Below are 7,489 nucleotides of genomic sequence, written 5' to 3' on the forward strand. Positions count from 1 at the left end.
ACTAAAACTATTACTCAATCTTAAATAATCTCCTGATGTCCCCTGGCTTGCTCCTGTCGGCATCATCATCTTCATCACATTACGACGGTTTTGTGTTGCAGCTAAATGCTGTCTTGGTTAAACAATTGTAAACAATTCAATCCACTCACGATACTCCCAGCCGGTAAGTGGATGTGCACACGAAATTAGCCAGCGAATGATCTTTAAGTAATGTTTATGAGTGCACGGAGGTGTTTTTTTTTTTTTTTTTTTCAGGGGTGGACCGACGGAATGCGAAGATGGAAATGCACTCCCAGCCTTTATGGGTTAAAAGGATGAGGACAGACGGGGCCGGAGGACGGAAGGGTACATCGCGGACGGACCGTCAAAAAAGGGTGAAGTGCCCAGCTCAGCGAATTACATTACTAACCTTTAAATCATTTGTCCTGGTCATGTGTTAGCTCATCCAACCTTAATCATGATGGAAGTTGTGGCAGTGGAACAATTACTGCAAGCATTGATCATTTTCACCATGTCACATTAACACACATAGAGTATGACTTGGGAGAAAATATCTGCTTTACAAGTATCGTGAATTCATGTTTCCATTTGTTCAAGAAAAGATGAGAGATATGATGGAGGAAAACAGCTCCCCGCTCATCCTGCTTCTACCCACACAAAAGGGATTACTTTAATTTGAGTATGAAAACAACCTGTCATTTGATATTGGCTCCCCCTATTACATTTCATTTCATTGTTGTTATCATTTCTGGCTGTGGCAGATGAGAACTGGACATGAATTGAATTATTGGACTTAGCTATGCAGGATGACAAAGCTGGCACAATCAAAAATGGTTTGGCTTTATTCAGCAGGGAAGTCTGACGATGGTCTTGTTATACTGCAGCTTGAATTAATCTTGTGTTCCTTTCTCTGCCTTTCACCTTGTGAGCCTGAAAAAAAGGTGCTATAAAAAGTAATTTAATACAAAAAGAAAAAAAATAGTAACAGCTATGAGAAATAGTCCATATTTTTATTCATATGCTGAACCATTCATCCTCGCATGTCAATATAATTCAGAAATGTTTTTTCCCCTTTTTCTTCAGGCCACCTGACTGGACTTTTCACAATTACCCATGCAATAATATTCTCAGCTCAACATTATTTCTAGAGCACCGAAAAAAAAAAAAACAGCATTAGCTGTAACAAATTGCTGTGCATAATAGTAATAAAAATTAGATACATTCAAAAATATATGTACTTAAAAACAAAGTCCCGCAGCACCTCATCTGTGTCTTAGACCAAACTGTCACAGTCCTGTTGGTGGTCTCGCGGTATATGCAGTTATGGTCAGACCCCCCAGAAGAACAGGTAAAAAAGAGCTCCCTTCACATTGGGATTTGTCATAAAATACCAATGTGTAGGCCACGCTGTGTGAAGTTGTTAGTATCCTGAGAAAGTAACATGCACGTCTCCACTGACTAGCGCGAGGGCACCGGTATGCTAAAATGTAATCTCACAATCACGGCATACATGGTGTCGCTCGTGCCGGCAACAGTGCCAGCAACTGAAAGTTGAACGTAATCAACTGAGTTTTCTAACAGTTTTTTTTAGTTCATCTGCTGGCGACTAACCTTGCACTCCCCATATTGATCAATATAAGGAACTGTACAAATCTCCTGTTTTATTTAGTCCTCTCTCTTGTTTCACTTCATTTCACCTTAGCGTCAGCTGTCATCCTTTTCCATATATCCTCAGGGATGCATTCCTCGCTGTACGCATGCTGGCCGGAGTTAGGGGTGAAGCTCCTCACAGTTATACACAAACAAAAGGGAATAAAGCGTTAACACTCATCTTTAATCAAAGAACATATGTAGTGGAAACTCAGGCTACGAATAACTTGGTTTCCAAACAAATTCGGTAATGCACAAAATGTTTGTAGAAAAACTACCTCGATTTACGTGGTATTTTCACTCGATTTATGTAGAATTTTCACTGGCTTAAAGGGACACGCAGGGCTGGTAAAAATGACAGTACTAAAGACTCCAGTGATTTAAGGGCTTTTTTTAGATTAGATTTACGATAAATTGGCACGCCCCCTTTTGGAGCTCGGCTTGTTATTTTGTTATTTTTCATTTTATTGTCTCAGCGGTCTACATCACAGGAGGGAGGCAAGCGTGGTAATAATTGCTCGCTTTGTCAGTTGTGTTGTCTAAAACAGCGACCAATTGCCACCAAAATGCAAATGCACATTACTACTCTTGCACAATAGTTTGGAACTGTTGACATCAAACGTGAGCTCATCACATCCACAAAATCAAATATCCCGTGGCAATCGCTTCTCCACTTACACAAGCTGAAGCGGACAAGAGCATGAGAGCGCACACGAACCCCGGCTGGTTATATTTCTGACATTTAGCTACGCTAAACTCGTGTCAACTCTCAGGAGGCAGAGGGCGGCTGGGAGCGGGCAGCGGGCAGCCATTAGGCAAGCATGGATCTTTATCCAGTAAGAGCACATGTGCTACCTTACGGTCACGCACCACCACACACTTGAGTGGTGCGTTTATGAACTCGGACATCTCAGCACTCAACGTAACACAACAAGCCATAAACGGCAACAGCTAACAATAAAAGACATAACCTACCTAGGTCGTCCGATATATTAATTTACAGTGCTTAAGAATGACGTTCCTCCTAATAATGCGTTTTTTTCCATACCAGATGAATACCACATTTTGAATGTGTATATCAAATTCTGCATATTAGAGAACCAAAACAAAAACGTTTTGCATTAAGGTTAAATAAAAACAAAATTAAAAATAAATTTTTATAAACCGTATTTTCCGGACTATAAGTCGCAGGTTTTTTCATAGTTTGACCGGGCGTGCGACTTGTACTCTGGAGCGACTTATATGTGGAATTGTTATTATTATTATTATTATTATTATTATTACTATTATTATTATTGTTATTAAATACATTATATTGAATCTCTTTCCTTTTCAACGTCAGCAAACAATACACCAAACAACCAGAGGAGGGCGTTCTAAAGCTGCATATAAACCTGTATTACATATTGACTTTACAACGGGCAGAATAACATGTATAGTGTATATCATTTCACATCTTATTGTAACCCACATAAAGAAACAAAGATAAATCCTAAAAGCTATTAAAATGCATGAATAATTTAAATGGTTAAAATCTAACATTTTGATAAATATGTAATTAAAATAGTATGATAAAGACAATTTGACTGTCTATCAATATACATCTATAAAAATAGTGTACTGTTGCTTTAAGACACTGGCTGGGGTCTTGAAACAGCCACACGTACGGAGCTGAGAGCGGGGAAGAGAACAAATAGGTAATTACGACCAAATACATAACTACTTTTGGAGACTTGGAAACATTCTACACAGTCGGGGATAAATAAAAGACTTATTTAATCGATCTAGCGCCGTTTTGGTGAGTTGAAAGTTATCTTACCATAACTTTCTTGTATGCTACATGTGTGAATGTCAGCTAAATGTTACCATCGTAGCTCGGTGGAAATGATGTGTACTAAGAGCACAAATAATTTCCTCCAAAAATGCGACTTATACTCCAGTGCGACTTATATATTTTTTTCTTTATTATGCATTTTATGACTGGTGCGACTTGGACTCCGGAGCGACTTATATTCCAGAAAATAGGGCACTGTAGTTTTCTTCAGTTACTTTAGTTTTCTTCAGCACAGTGCATTTCCCTAATTTTACTCATAGGATTTCACTCCCTTGCACATTAATAATGTTTTGGTGCCCAAGAAGAGTATTTATTTCAATATTTATAGGTAGTTTCATAGTATTAATGCAACTCAGCATAGTGTATAGTTGTGAGTTCTATTCTAAAATGCATTAAACATTTACAGCTAAAAAAAATTGAGGCCATAGTATCTCCTTCAATTTCAATGACTCTATCATTTCTAAATATGTCAGTAATGCTGGTACACGCTGCAAAGTTCAATACAAGTTGAATGAACTATCATCTTAATTGTTTTTATTACTCTTTTGTAGATACCTTAAATAATTCAAGCTGTAAACTACAGATGGTCATATAAGAGCAGCTGCTTGCTGGTGCGATCATGCCGTGATTTGTATATGATCCGATAAGTCGACTATTTGCGGCTACTGTTGGTGATTAGTCGACGAGCAAAATAGTTGTTTGTGACAGCCCTGCAGGCGAGCCCTCACAGCGACCCCTGCTTGCAGTTCTATGTTTTACTGCTGCCAAGTATATCCTGTGCGGCGGTGGCAGGAGGGCCGACCAGCCAGTCTTGTACATATCAATAAAAATATGTTTTTTATGCAATTTTAAATTATTTGTCAGTTTTTTTACCCCCATGGTATCGAGTATTGACATCGAAGTGACAGCTTGCATTTTCTACCAGATCGTGGCAGTGACAACACAGTGCCATGCATTTTGTACTTGGAAACAATTGTTTGCACTTTTGCTCTTGGGATCTGCAGCTGCTTTGAAATGCCTCCTAGTGACTTTCCTGACATGTTCAAGTCAATGATTCGAAAATTGCATCAAACTTGTGGTCCCATCTTTGGCCCTAACTTGTTTGAAACAGCACCGAAGAAACTGAAATCTGACTTGGGTGGAACTCAATGTGCCATATCGTCGGCCACATTGCATGATTGCCTAAGAGTCATATTTCAATGTTTGTGGAAAACAAGATAAAACATATTTAGAAAACACATTGGTATTCATATTGATATTGTAGCAAAACACTTAAGATGTGTGAACAAGTAAGCAAAAGAAAAAAGACCCTTCATTAATTGCTTCACAAATGACTTGGGCATTTTTTTCTCTTTCATATAAATACAAACACAACATAACCAAAGTTGTTTTACACTCCTAAATGTGTAACTTGTCAACATTAACCAAGTTGTTTCTTCATGTTTAACCATAACCAGTTGTCCTTTCCCACCCTTAAAGGGACACTTGATTGGGTTGCACCTTGTACTCATTTAACAGGTCTCTGAAAATATGATGTGAGCACTAAAATTCACCCACCTGAAAAACTCAGAAATGATTTAATGCTTTTTTACATTTTTTATTATTACATTCAACACATCTTAATGATGCCAATTTGTTTATTGGCGTGTCCTTTTTTTTTGAGACAAGAATTGTAATATGGTGCAGATAATGCTGGAGCAAAAGCAACCACTTATCATCTGCCATGGTGAACATGGAAGATTTGCAGGTCGTTCTGTTTACCAGTGGGACCTGGTGTCCAATTTCATTAAAACTCTTCTCCCAATAGAGCAAGTGACACTTCAGGTTAGCCACAGCAACTCATCAGCATCCTGCATTATTCCATTCCTGACTGCTGAAGATGCTTCTTAAAGATGATGAGGGGCCCTCCACAAAAGGCATCAGAACGCTCAAGAAAGCCATGGCGGGGAGCCTCGACAAGCGTTTCTCAAAAGTAGAAGACACAATAACTTTGGTAGTGGCCTGTTGCTTAGATTCACTTTATGAGTCATGTATTCTCCTCTGACACGACCTTGAGCAAGGCCAAAGGATGGTTGAAAAAAGATGCTGCTATACAACAGACCACTCGAGAGGATCATTCTGCCAAAGACAGCCAGCTTCGCATGACAACACCTACAAAAGGCGACGGCAACAAACAACACCTACATCCTACTGCAGCAGGGTTCAGTTCTCTGCTGTAAGCTCACATTGGTGACCTGGGGCCTCATGTACAAAGGCTGTGTACGCACAAAAACCTGACATATGGTCTTTTCTACACTCACGTTCAGATGTATCAAGAGTGAAATGAACATGGAAATTTGCAGTGCTCCACGGCAACTCCTTGGCTGGCGTACACATGTTTTTTTTAAGAGTCGTTGGAGAGATGTAAAGATGATGCTGGGCATTTCCAGGTGCAGTGGAATGCTAAGTACAGTAGACGCCCAGACGACTATTTCGATGATCCTGGAAAATATTTGTTGACAGATGGAGGGTAGGGCGTTTTTACTACCCACCTAACTCGGTCGGTAATGATCGAACTCACGCGGCCACCCCGTCTAAGGTTTGAGAGCACTCAGTTAAAACTCCGGGCTGCTGTCGCTGCTCGGCACCATATTAGAAGGTTCAGAGGGCAGCATGCCAAACGTAACAGATTTTCAGGCCTTAACTTCGTTTACCAGCGTGTCCAGCTCACATTTTGTGAAGTTCCTCTTTTTTCATTGGTCACTCATGTTTTGATAATCTGATTATGCAGATTGTTTATTCCAACATTTCCGCACCAATTGAGATGAACAAAAGTAATATGCCTGGCTTCATGCGTACACAAAGATTCATGCAACTGGATTTTTTTTGTGCGTGCAACATTTTCTGGATTTGGCTGTATGCTGTGTTTTAGTATGAAAGCCACACAAGTTTTTGGACATGAGGTCCCTGCTGACCAGTGTCTGTGTTGAGGATGATTTACATCTCAAAAAGCCAGCCACCGACAGGCATAAAGGTGACCCACTCGAGGAAATGAATTGTCTTGTGCTGAGACAGTTCTTATAAAGAAGCTTTGAGTCTCTTTGTTCTAGCTCATATGTCTGTAGTGCCTGCCAAAAGGGCATCAGGTCAAAGAGATGATGGCTGGGGTGGAATGTATCTTAGCAATGTTCTGAGCTCTCATGAGTAGACTCTCAGTGCTGGAGCGGTTAAGTTCACCACATCTTAGTGTTCAGTTTTGAACTGAAAAAAATCAGAATGTGTAGATGTGGCTGCTTCTTGTGCCTAGCCATTAGCCCAGCTCGGCAGCCACGATTTTGTTTACATTCCCTCCACTTCCTGGGGCACCTGCTCAACCCAACAAGCCTTCCGATCACGCTGGCGTGTTGAAAGTACGGTGAAAGTCAGTGGAAATAGTCAATTTCTACTGAAATCCAATGTTGATAAAGTACAAACGACAACAGTATCCAACAACAACGGCAAAAGTACAGTTAAAAGGAAAGGGCACAAACAAAAGCACAAATCGGGAGAGCTATGAGCTACAGCATCTGAGCGCACCACCATCTTACATTTCAACAAGCTTACATTTCAACATGGTGCTGTTCAAGGGAAACTATTAATTGATCTGAGACTCACATTTCTGTGCAAATGTTATTTAACTGTTATTTAGTTACTTTATAAAACTTCAGGGTGCTATTTATTTATGTATATATTCATTTATTTTTCAGTTGACTTTAGGCACATTTGGAAATATGCTCTAACACTCATTGGTCCACGGCAACCATTCGGAAACTTTGAACATTGTTGAAATGTGCCGTTCGGAAATTCAGAGTGTGCCAAAAATGGAGTGCCGGTGCACACTCTAGGCGATCCAACTGGGGAAATAATGCACCAATGTGTCAGGCAGTACAGATGGAAGCAGTTCAAGCACGGGCCACTGATGGGTATAGAACATGGGCTGCATTCACAAATTCTCTCTCTGAACTCACCACTCTCAGAGTAGTGCAC

This window comes from Filicampus tigris, chromosome 6 (assembly GCF_054856515.1).
Source record: "Filicampus tigris isolate MCC_2025a chromosome 6, RoL_Ftig_1.0, whole genome shotgun sequence".
Classification (NCBI taxonomy): Eukaryota; Metazoa; Chordata; class Actinopteri; order Syngnathiformes; family Syngnathidae; genus Filicampus; species Filicampus tigris.